The 13,196-nt window shown below is 43.2% G+C and overlaps 1 long non-coding RNA gene across 2 annotated transcripts in view; it reads left to right on the forward strand.

Moving 5' to 3' along the window:
- Positions 1 to 12,833, forward strand: part of LOC310743326 — a 74,551-nt gene extending 61,718 nt beyond the window's left edge. The window contains exons 3-4 of one of the 2 annotated variants that reach the window (XR_014538949.1): positions 11,139 to 11,283; positions 12,040 to 12,833. This is a non-coding gene — a long non-coding RNA (uncharacterized lncRNA). Of the gene's footprint in view, positions 1 to 11,138; positions 11,517 to 12,039 lie in introns of those variants that run through there. The other variant, XR_014538950.1, reaches the window with a different exon arrangement.
- Positions 12,834 to 13,196: the final 363 nt, after the last annotated feature.

The raw sequence follows: 13,196 nt of genomic DNA on the forward strand, positions 1-13,196 counted from the left end.
ATAATAAATTATTATTATTATTATTATTATTATTATTATTATTATTATTTAACAGTCGTTCAACAGAAAGGGGTTACAATGGTGTAGCTTTCCCCATCAGTACATGTCAGGGAACTGCCATCGGAGCCAGAGGGAGAGGGAGGGCTCCAGAGGGATTCTGGAGAGCGTCCCGGGAGGGAGAGAAGCAGCACATCTTCTGGGGAAGGAAATCAGCGTAGCACCAGTGGAGAAGGGGAGCAGATGGGGGAATCGGCGAGGTGGCTCCATGACTCCTCGCCGGGGACCAGCGGGGAGAGCACAGGTCCTCCGCTGCCCACACCCTCCCTGCGCAGAAGGCTTCCGCGCAGGGAGAGTAGGCGGAGACTAGGTGTCAAAGAGCTTCTTTGCCGGAAGAAGTTCAAGAAACGCCCACTGACGGATTCTGCCAGCGATTGAGACAGCCACGGGTGAGTGGCTGTCCGGACAGAAAGGGTTCATTCAGGCAACCCAGCCAGGTGTGGCGCCAATTTACGCACGAGCAACCCCTAGAACCATTACAGTACATCATCTCCATACAAGATGACGGTTCACCCCCAGGATGGAGAACCTTTGGCCTTCCAGATGTTGCTGGACTTCGGTTCCCATCATCCCTAGCTTTGCTGGCTGGGGCTGATGGGAGAAACATCTAGAGGACCACAGGTCCCCCATCTCTGCTTTGGCTGCTGGTGTTCTCTGCATCATGCCGCTGTTAAAGGGGACAAGCACCCTGATGGAACATTTAAAAGGCAGTGCTTCCCCCCCCCCAGAGCCCTCAAGCCCAAAGCTGTCTAAATATGTACAGTGGTACCTCAGGTTAAGTACTTAATTCGTTCCGGAGGTCCGTACTTAACCTGAAGCTGTTCTTAACCTGAAGCACCACTTTAGCTAATGGGGCCTCCTGCTGCTGCCGCGCCACCAGAGCACGATTTCTGTTCTCATCCTGAAGCAAAGTTCTTAACCTGAGGTAATATTTCTGGGTTAGCGGAGTCTGTAACCTGAAGCGTATGTACCCTGAAGCATATGTAACCTGAGGTACCTCTGTATAGATGAACTTTTACCTCAGATGCCATGTGATAAATGGATCCTTAATATTTCCTGTCTTACGCAGATAACCGCAATATCTGTTAAAATGTCACTCACAAATGTTCTAGCATGCCTGGAATCCAAGACAGTGAACTATTTAGAGTTTGCATATACAGTTTATACAGTGAGTTATATGTTTAATATAATGATCGTGTTCGCTTCTCCCGATCACTCCCTCCAGTAAAGCTGTTTTATGGTACTCAGTTGTTTATATTCCAGATATGGGGATGACATATTATTCTTCAGCATTTTCAGGATATTTATTTTTCTACTTTTCAAGAGAAGACTTTATAATAAGTTTCATGGGCTTAATGTCTACAGCCCTGCCCACTTAAAGTCATATTAAATTAATAAAGTCTGGGAAACTGTTGAAGCTTTTCAAGTCCTCCTCAGTTAGCAAACAAGACTCAACAGTTTTAAAAGGGCCCACCGTGCACTCTTGTGCTTTTTCTGTCTCGCCTTAGGAAGAAGAACAGAGTTGTTAACACCTGTTCTCACCCAGCAGTTTGGCATTTGAAACTGACTGCACTGTGTTAAATTTAAGCTTGACTGTCAAAACCTTCCAGCATAATCACTTGCTTAACTGGGCCCCAATTCCCAAGTACAATAACGAATCTTTCTTGCTATCAGACTTGATCGCTGAAGAACTGGAAGTATTTGCCTTCAGACTTTGTAAATTCTAGTGCATGTTAGCTGTGCATCTGTGGCCGTGATTCTCAGATAATTCACCCAGCAGAAATCAGCAGGCTGGGATTGCAGCCCTCAAATAACAATTTCTCCCCAAATGTTTAAAATATTCATTATTTGGAGGTAGGTTAGGGTATTCTGAAAATGAATATGTAATATTCAAACCTTACATTTTTTACAGAAGGGATTTACGTATTGATGTCCAGTTTCCAAACATTGAGCCACAGAAAGAAATTATTTGGGCATCAACCTTGTACAGTTCTGTTGACCTATCTCAGGAAGAATGCGGCTACATCATACACTCTTCTCTTCACCAAAAATCTGAAATAGGTATATGTTGCACAAATATGTGTATATTAGCTTGATTTCATAACTCTGTTTCAGATGGGTATATGAAATTGCCTTATATTGAGTCAGATCACAGGTATAATAATCCCATTTCTGTTCACCAGGGATGAGGACCCTGTGGCCCTGCAAACTACAGTTCCCTTCATTCCTGACTTTTGGCCATGCTGCCTGGGGAAGAGGGAAGTTGGAATCTCACAACATCTGTCCATCTCACAAGCGCTCCATCTCTGCTATTCACTGTGATTGACAGCAGGATCTGGCCCACTGTCCTTTACTTGCCCCACACCCAGAGATTATTGGGGATCAGTGCCGGATTTACGTATAAACTAAACAAGCTATAGTTTAGGGCCCAACTCTCATGGGGGGCCCCAAAAAAAATTAAAGGAAAAAAATTAGATGTACATTTGCAAAATATAAGATAAAAAACAAATAAAATAAAACCTATATACAGCAACAGTGTTTTGTTGCCAATGTGTTTGCATTATGAAGTTTGTTATAAATAAAAAAATGATTTTAAGTTAGAGCTTAATAATTATTTCACTATTAATATAGTTTTTACAAGGGACGCGGGTGGCACTGTAGTCTAAACCACAGAGCCTAGGGCTTGCTGACCAGAAGGTGAGCGGTTTGAATCCCCGTGACGGGGTGAGGTCTCGTTGCTCCTGCCAACCTAGCAGTTCGAAAGCACGTCAAAGTGCAAGTAGATAAATAGGAACCGCTTCGGTGGGAAGGCAAACAGTGTTTCCGCGTGCTGCCCTGGTTTCACCAAAAAGCGGCTTAGTCATGCTGGCCACATGACCCGGAAGCTGTACGCCAGCTCCCTCGGCCAGTAAAGCAAGATGAGTGCCGCAACCCCAGAGTCGTCCGCGACTGGTCAGGGGTCCATTTACCTTTATACTTCTTCTTAATTGTATTTCACTATTAATATGCTTCTTCTTAATTGTATTTCAGTTCAACAATTACTGGTACTTTGATAAAATACATATTTTGTTATTTGCAAATGGCTTTAGATACCTATTAGGCCCATAAATTACCAGCTAGCACATATTCAACACACAAAACAGTGACAATTTGTTGTTGACAAAGGACAGCTGGACATATAAAGGGCCCCATTACCTTCAGTACCTTAGGGCCTCATCAAACCTAAATCCAGCCCTGTTGGGGATAGCAGCTATTAAAATTGGAACTTGAAACTGCAAATCCCTCATAGTTTTCTGGGTATGCCCAGTGCTCCTGCCAGCTAGCAAAGGAAATTTTGCTCTACATGTCCTTTCTGACTCTGCCAAAGCAGGACCAAAATGTCTGTAGCAACATTTCAAATAGGTTGGGAGTTACTCTTTTTAATAAAAAGAAGAAGAGGAAGGAGATGAGCTGCTGCATTCTCTTGAGGAGCAGTGTCCTGGCAAAGAACCAACCAGAACACATTGCACTCTGTCTTACCTCTTCCTCACTTGGCACCAAGAGGGCAAAATAATACATAAAGTCAGTTTTAAAAATAGTAGGTTTCTTACACAAGGTGACCTATTTACAAATACAGATAAATATAAAATGTTCATCATCATCATTTGGCCTATTCCTTCTTGATGTAACAAAGCTATATAAGAGCACAGAACATGCTGTCTCCATTTTAGCAAAGTGACTCAAATAAGAAAGCCACAAAAGAACAACGAAGAAGCGTGCAGTTAGATCCAAACAGCCTGCAGCAAGATAACTCTGAAAAGAGATTGCAATCAGTTTTGCTCGGGCTGTGATAAACTGGAGAAGATGAAAGGAGGAAAACTGTTAAAGCAGAGCTCAATGTAACTTGTGATACAAATGAAACAGGAGCCCCTGGCATCTTGAGACACAGGATATATCTTTGTCAATTGGGAACTACTAAACTGTACGTGAATCTGGACTTGTATATCCATGACATATATATTTAAATATACACCTTCCCTTTTCTCTCTCAACAATTCTTAAAAGGCATGAGACAAACTGTATCACGTAAGATGTTCTCCAGTGGCGCAGTGGGTTAGTGAGTCTAGCTCTTAACCAGAAGGTTGGTGGTTCAAGCCCACCCAGGGATGGCTGTGGTCAAGATTCCAACTCTATGATTCCATAAGAAGCCTAGGTCTGGGTTTCCCAAACTGGTCCACAGCCTACTAATGGCCCTTGAGCTTCATTCAGCTGGTCTGCAGCATATCTGCAGATTTGCAGTTGAAAATGGGAGGCAGTATATTCATCACATTAAATAGTTATACTGCTTTGAATTGTACTTTTATTGACTCCTTGTGCTCCAAAATCATCTCTGCTTTTGTGCTGTAAGCTACAAACAGAATTGCAACGAACTTTGCACACATTGGCTTCTTTGTGTGCAGACTTCCTGCTGTGTTCTGTGCACCATAGCTTGGGACAATTCCCACTCCTTCTCTTCCCCCTCTTTTCTTCCCCAATTCATTTCATTAGAGTGAATAGAAAGAAAGAAAGAAAGAAAGAAAGAAAGAAAGAAAGAAAGAAAGGTCCATTGCTATTTTTCTAGAAAAAGAGGTGTCAGAACTCAACATAAACTCCTCCCTCATTCTCTTAGAAAAGCAATAGCACCCCTGAGAGGTGCCAGAACTGAGTGCCGGTGAGTTCCAGCTGAAAAAAAAGTCCTGGAAAGGTCTATAAACCAGGAACAGAGGAGGTCTACTTTTTCCATTGTTCCAGTCTGCCCTCTTCCACCTAATCCTGATTTGTTCAGCTCATTTGAAGTAGTTTTCTCCCTGCCAACTCTGATAGAGAAAGACAGCCAGAGAGACAAGAAGAAAATTGCAGTTTAAAGGAGTAATAACAAGTTGTTTTCCATCTAAGCACTGAAATCACCCATATAAGTACAGTATAGAATGCAAATGTGTAGTAGTACCTTGTTCATATAGATCAGTAGTAGGGAACCTCTGTCTCACAGGCCAATCTTGGCCTGCAATTGGTTCAGTTTGGTCTGTGAAGCCATTTCCCTAAGACATGGCATTGGGGAAGTTATTGATTCCAACTTCAATACAGTGGTACCTTGGGTTATGAACTTAATTCGTTCCTGAGGTCCGTTCTTAACCCGAAACCGTTCTTAACCTGAGGCACGCTTTTGCTAATGGGGCCTCCTGCTGCCACCACGCTGGTGGCAGCGCATGATTTCCATTCTCATCCTGGGGCAAAGTTCACAACCCAAGGTACTACTTCTGGGTCAGCGGAGTTTGTAACCTGAAGTGTTTGTAACCCGAAGCATTTGTAACCCAAGGTACCACTGTACTGTTTGCACCTGCAAAAGTTTCAGAGTGGACATTCTACTTTGTTGCCAATTGGTGCATGTCCCATGACTTCCTATTGGAAGTCTGCATCTTTTCCTACCACAAATGCAAGAGTACCCCTCGTTGCGAAGCACCCCTTAAATCCAGCTTTTGCCCCTGAGAAGGAAATTCTATTTTGGCCTGTACAGAACCTCGGCAAAAAAGTGAATTGCAACATTATTGATTGCTGGCGTTTTTCACTGTAAATCTTTGCCATCATCCCTTATCATCTGTATGTTTAATGTTTATAAAAGAGCATTAGACTTCTTCTGGAAGTTATACACCAAGATATAGTCATCTAAAATGCCACTCCTTCACGCCTTCCTTCCTTCCTTCCTTCCTTCCTTCCTTCCTTCCTTCCTTCTCTTCCCCACAATAACTAATCAAGTACAGTAGTTTCAATGATCTAAGGCTCCCACCGGAAGAGCCACACAGATAAGTTCACCTCTCCCCAACACATACCTGGACAGCAGAATGATGATGCATTTTTAGAAGCCATTTCTCAGATTTAGGAGAAACTTTCTGACTGGAAGCCATCTGTGTGGAAATGCTGTAGCTTTACAAACAAACAAATAAGGGGGGGAACCCACAAGGTAAGAATCAGGCCAAAGCAATTAAAGATGTACTGTTCAGCAAGCTTCTAGTTTATGTTCTCTTTAAAGCTCTACTGTGGATTATTTCACTAATATCTGGTTTCACTTACAGCGATACAAAACAAGCTTTAACTGCATGCACCTCAGTAGAAAAAGGAAGCGTCAACTGATCCAGAAATCCTCATTCTCACAGTAATCGGGTAACTGCCTTTGGAAATGGTACAATTTCTGCTGGCCAGGCTTCAGTTTTCACCTGAGAGGGGGAAAGGCCTTTTGCAAGCAGTTTTTTAAACACACTTGAGTGACCTTCTGTGTGTGCGGGTTTAATACTCTGTCCTTTAAGTTGTCAATTTGCTTTCCACTCAAGATACTGAGACTGCGGAGCCTTGAGACAAAATTTCCCAACAGTCACTGCTGTGGCCTTTATCTCTGACCTAAGGTGCTTTCCAGATGGCATGGCTGACCCTACCATTAGGCAGAGTGAGGCAATTGCCTTAGGTAGCAGCAGGGGCAGACATGCCACCTCCCCAAAGGCAGGAATGGGGGGCATCAGGCTTTGGGAAGGTGGTGCAAGGCTCTGGCAGAATCCTAGAGCCCTCCTAGCTCCTTCCCAAAGGTGGGCAAGTGCTAACTAGGGTTTGGGAAGTAGGTGGGAAGGTGGCCCTTTGCCCCTTGTGCCTTGCGCCCCCCCCCCGTTCTGCCCTAAATCCACCTCCGGTAGCAGAAGGAGGGTGGGCCAGCAGGGGCAGCCTCCCACCCCTAGCTATTCCCCTGTGTTGGAGATCAGAGCTGGAAGTGTGCCACAGACCTCTTCTGGCCTCATTTCTGATTGAGGAGCAGCCATAGCTCAGTACCTCTGGTTAAGAACTTAATTTGTTCTGGAGGTCCATTCTTAACCTGAAACTGTTCATAACCTGAAGCACCACTTTAGCTAATGGGGGCCTTGCGCTGCCACTGCGCCACCGGAGCACGATTTCTGTTCTCCTCCTGAAGCAAAGTTCTTAACCCGAGATACTATTTCTGGGTTAGCGGAGTCTGTAACCTGAAGCGTCTGTAACCTGAAGCGTATGTAAGCCGAGGTACCACTGTGTTTCATGCACTTAACTTGCAGGGGGTCTGTGGTTCCATCCTTGGCATCTTCAGACAATGGAACTCAGGTAGCAAGTGATGTGAAACACACAGTAAGGAAGCTGCCTTATAGTGAGTCAATCCATCAGTCCCTCTAACTCAGTATTGTCGACACTGACTGGCAGCAGCTCCCTAGAATTTCAGACAAGGGACAGTCCCAGCCCTACTTGGAATTGCTGAACATTGAACTTGGGACCTTCTGCATACTAAGCAGATACTATCCCACTAAGCTATGGCTCTTCATCATTAGAGTCTGAGGCTGCAGCTGACAGGAACAGGGCACTGGGGGTGAAGTTAGCTTGTGTGGCCTCCCTCTGTGCATTCTTGGCAAACATCTGAACAGAGCTAGAAACGCATTCCAAAGTATAGTGGAGATTATTTGAACACATATCTTCTGCATTCTGGTGCCCTTGCTTTCAGAGCAGAATGAGTGTGCTGGGGGAACCCAGCCAGATGGGCGGGGTATAAATTATTATTATTATTATTATTATTATTATTATTATTATTATTATTATTATTTCAATTGGGGTTTAAACCACTTGTTACATTAAGTGAGTGAAATCAATTAACATGTGACAGCAACCCTGATTTTTGCATTTCAATACATTAGTTGCTTTCATGCAATTAACTTGCTGTGTGAGAACATGATGATTCTCTGTCCTTCACTCATGTTTGCTGGTCCAAGCTGGTCCCCCAAAGAAATATGCAGCTAACCACTCTTGTTTTAGCTGCAACCCTTTGAGTTCAGTGAGGTTGTCTGGTATAATTGAGATGGGAGTTTGGTCCAAATAATCTCCATTCTACTATCACGGGCTTCAACATACTCAGCATTGCAACAGGATCTGCTCAAAGGGCAGAGTGCATGGAGTGCAAATTTTGTCCCTGCCAGATAAGCAGTCGTGAAATCAAGCCACTGCTTACTCAACAACTGTGAGAACAGTAGGAGAAAGCAGCTTAGGAAACATTGTCGTCTCTGTAGCTTGTACTCTAGCCTTTCCTGCGGTGATAACAGGGAACAGGTAATTCTTATTCTGCAAATGTGACTTTAGGGGCTCCAATTTTATATATATATATATATATATATATATATATATATATACACATACATACATACAGTGGAACCTCAGTTTTCAGTCGTCTTGGAAGTCAAACGTTTCAACTTTCAAATGCCGAAAACCCAGAAGTAACTGCTCTGGTTTTCAAATGATTTTCAGAAGCCTAACGTGCAACACAGCTTCCATATTGAGTTTCCCTACTGCAGTGGTGTCCAAACTTTTTTCAAAGAGGGCCAGATTTGATGAAGTGAACATGCGTGAGGGCCGGCCTATACATAAATCCGGCACTGGGTCAAGAAGGCAGCCGCCCCTCTGCCATCGCCATCGCTGCAGCATCAACGTCCCGAACGTGTACTGTAGTATTTATTTATTTAGCCACGCCCCCCCCGGCTGACCAGATTGGTCGACCCAAGGAGTGACGCAACCGGGGACTCCCTAATGGCACGGGGGCTTCTCACACCCCCTGCGCAGAGGGGAGAGCTCGTGACGAGCCTGCAAAAAGGAAATGGCGTTGGTGGGCACGCGCTCAGGGGCCGCAAGAGATTGCTTTTTCAAAATTGCCTGGGGGGCTGTTTGAAACCAGCCTGGGGGCCGCAAGTGGCCCCCAGGCTGGATTTTGGACATGCCTGCCCTATTGTATTGAGGCTTCCGTATTGAGTTTTTGGTTTCCCAACATTTCAGAAAGTAAACGGTCTACTGGAACAGATTACTTTCAAAAACCGAGGTTCAACTGTATTTCTTAAAGGAGATGATGGTTTTTTTTCAGCCTTGGATACACTACACGCAAAAGATCTAAAGGCATTTTCACAAGTGTCATTCATAAGTGTCCTCAATACACAAAAGCAGCAGGGACTGCAGGTAAACTGAGGGGAATCCCATCCCCTGCAATTTTATGGTGCATCATTAACTGAGAGCCTCATGTCCCTTTAACAATGTTTCATCAATTAACTATTGTAAGAGTTGTGCCATATTGCTCCACGGGGACAAAAGTAAATATAACCCATGTGTAATTGCTGCAAGAAAACTTGCACGTTCATTGTCTTAGTAGAAAACCAAACTGAACAGGGAGTAGGAGGTAGGCACCTGAAGGCTGCAACCCTACACTCACAACCCTGGGATGATATTTGAGTAGACCCATGCAGGATTGAACTAGAAACCACAATTAGATGCTAAGTGTAAGCTGGGCACATACTGAGGAGCATATAATGGATTGAATGTTATTTATTTCATTGGTAATGCTGGTTACTTTTAATTATTGATCATTTATTATGTTTCTATCGTGTCTTCAACCACAAAACTCAAGGTGACACACATGGTATTCCCAGGTGGTCTCACATCCAGAAATTGACCAAAGCCAGGTTACAGCAAGGTACTTACCTCATGTTATCTTCAGGCAATGTATATATATACTCAATTCAGGCACCCCAGTTGTTGGGAATGGAAGTTGCTTGTGCTTGAGGCAAGGTTCGTGCTAAGGTTCTGGGAGGAGAAAATCTTGGCACATGCTCAAGTTCCTGTGTCTCCTCAGAAGAACCATTTTATATTTATGAATTTTTTCTTAATACATGTATATCCCACCTTTCCCTCAAGGAGGCTGATGTAGCAATAGCATGTGTGGTTCTCTCCTCCTTATGTTCTCCTCATAAGTAAGGAGGTAGGTTGTGCTGAGAGTCACCCAGTGAGCTTTGTGGCAGAATGAGGATTTGAACCCTGATCTTCCATGCTCTGGTCAGACATGCTAACCACATACTGCACATTGGTTTTGCAAACGCTTTGTAAAGTGCTTCTCTGTAGCACAAAGCACCCCTTCTCCATTTCCTATCAAGGGAGTCCACCTGAGAGTGCCATTATTATATACCTTTAGGCGCCAGGCCAAAACTTTCCTCTATAACCAGGCCTTTGGCCTTTAACTATCTGAGACCTTTTAGAAGTGGGTGGGGTGTTTTTAATAATGTGTTTCTCTTTCCTCTTGGTTTTAATATATCTGACTGGGGTTTATTGTCTGTTTGGTTCTAAGTTGCTTTGGGTGGCCCCGGGCAAGATAAAGTGAATGAGAAATTCAATTAAAAAAATAAAATCAAATAAATAAATGTGCCAGGGCTGAGGTGTTTTGGCCACAGGTTGTAAGAGTGTGGAATGAGTGCTGTTGCACACATATCCCGCTTGTGGGCTTCCTACAGGCATCTGCTTGGCCACTGTGAGAACAGGATGCTGGACTAGATAAACCTATGGCCTGATCCAACAAGGTTTCTGTGATGTTAATGTGGCATTTGCGCTGTTGCTCTGCCCATGACTCTATCCTGTCAGTTTTTCTGCTGGAAGGGTGTTCCAGCAGTATATTTGGTTTAAAGGCACCACCAGGGCTGCGGGGGGGGGGTGTATGTGTGTTTAAACTTACTATTGTTGTGTATTCTAACATCAGAATAATCTACAAGCAAAACATCCAGTTCTTTGCAGTGAAAACCCACCTCAGGGGAAACTGAACACCACTCAGCACAGGCAGAGTCTTGTTTTAAAGGCATATTGTCTCTGGAATGTATTCCTACAAGACCTTGCCCTGGAAAAACAACAGGTTTGAAGCAGAAAATCTTGTTCTTGCAAAGACAAATGCTTAACATGGTGATGATAGCCATGCTGTGAGGTGCTGGCATCTCATAGAGATAGAGTCTACCAATAACACTTTTTGGGGGGTGGGGGGGAATAACACCTCAGGGTGTTTTGACAAGCAAACACAGCTCAGGGGATAGAGTTACACCCCTCTTTTCCATATCACAGTACCATTCCAGATGGGGAGATGGACTTATTTATTTTTTAGAAATAGAAAGAGATGTGGACAGTCCTAATCATGCTACAGTATAAACATTAAACATAATTTGGTCTCGACAAAGAAGAAGGCTGAATAGTACTTTAATGTTTTCCAGGATGGAAAAAAAGAGTGAATAAGATTCAGCACCATGATGTTTCTACTACATGCCCTTTCTGCAGGCTAGATAGTCCATTCCTATCTTCTTAAGGCTTGTCACACCATCACTTCCGTAGCCAGAAGCAGATTCCATATCTGATCAGGTATTGGTTGTGAAAGTGGGAAGCTGCTACCTGATACGTTGAATGAATTCTGTGTTTTACCATCATGGTGCAGTTTTCAGATGAAAGTGACCAGAACTGTTTCGTACAATGATGCAGAATAATTACATAACAGGGAAGTTTGGTAAATTGTCTCTATTTCTAATTTATTATATTAAAACTAACGGCTTGGAAACCCAGCCAGACGGGTGGGGTATAAATAAATTATTATTATTATTATTATTATTATTATTATTATTATTATGCTTGGGAGTAGACATAACACAGTTTAATTTATGTGTCGTGCCAATGGGCTGCAGCATACACTGTTACTTAGCTTTAACGTAATTGGTTAAAAATACATTTAACATGCAAAGGAAACTTATGGTAAACATAAGTGCAACAAAAAATAGACAAGCATATGTAAAACTCACAATAAGCATGAAATGGTTGTGTGAAATTGATCTGTTGATCTCTGTTACTTGATGGATTCTAAACCAGCAGAAACAGTCCTGAGAATATTAAATATAGTTCTCTTTGCCAGTGGCGTAGCGTGGGTTGTCAGCACCCGGGGCAAGGCAAGTAATTTGCGCCCCCTAACCCGTGGATTTGCGCCCCCTAACCCATGGATTTGCCCTAACCCCAGATGTTGCGCCCGGTGCGGCCCGCCCCCCCCTGCACCCCCCACGCTACGCCACTGCTCTTTGCAAGAAACTGCTTTCATTTTCTCTCTCTCTCATTGCAACTTTAACTTTGCAGGCAGGGGTCTAGTGAACTGATACTGATTCTAAACACTTGGCACAGAATTTATGGGTCCTTGAAAATGAGCTGGACTCCCAAGTGGTATGTTTCAGATTGAAGTGCCACAAACCAACTGTACTTGAGAACTAAAATTGACGGCAGACTTCAGCTTCAGTTTTGACACACCAGAAGCAAACATTTTCCTATGAAAGTCCATGTTTTTAGAATTAAACTTGTTGCCTTCTATGATCTGCCACATTTTTGCTGCCATTCAACAAGTACTGCATAGGTAATCTTGTAAGGATGGCTTAAGACATGCACCTGTGGATTCAATCCTAATGACATTTAACAAGGAGTTAACTCCACGAAATTCAGTAGGACTTACTTTTGGGTAGGCAAGCTTAGGATTGCAGCCTCTGTTAACTTGTAAGGCTTAAAATGAACATTTTGTGTGTATTCTGAATTGATTATTGCTTGGAATCCAGGCCCTGGATAAATTTCAAGAATGGCATATGACAGAAATGCAAGGTCAAAGGCAGAAAAGGTGCCACGGAGATGTTACTGCATATCCAAAACATGGACTGTTTATTATACAGAAGTTGCACCACATTCTATTTTACATCACTTGGCATATGGACAAACAGCCTGGGATCTAGTTTCTGTCGCTGGAGAACATTTACATGAACGTTCATCACTGTCAGGACAGGAGATGACTGGACGCTACAACCTCATGGCAGTCATACATACATAATGAAAGTTAGGGTACCAGGATTTCAAACCAGGACAACCCAGAGACCCAGGACAACCCATATGTATATGTATGTATGTATGTATGTATGTATGTATATATATATATATATCCCTACAGCTTAGGTTTCCAGTACACTTGAAGAAGCAAGCTAATCTATCTGCACATTAGTACTTTTAACAAATGCAACAACTTCGCTTATCCTTAGCTCTCTCTCGCACACAAATATGCAACGAATTGCTTGGCTAAGAGCCAAAAGAGCATGGTTGCTTCTTGTTTTGAGATGACAGCAAAATTAGATTTGCAGCATAAGTCTTGGCTCCAGTACAAATGTGCCTGGGAGAACCATCCATGGGGGTGGGGGAAAGAACCATAAGAGAGATGCTAACATCTGTCATGGAGCACTGAAAACAGTAGTATTTGTCTT

The sequence above is a fragment of the Podarcis filfolensis genome (assembly GCF_964270895.1).
Source record: "Podarcis filfolensis genome assembly, chromosome: 10".
NCBI classification, from domain to species: Eukaryota; Metazoa; Chordata; class Lepidosauria; order Squamata; family Lacertidae; genus Podarcis; species Podarcis filfolensis.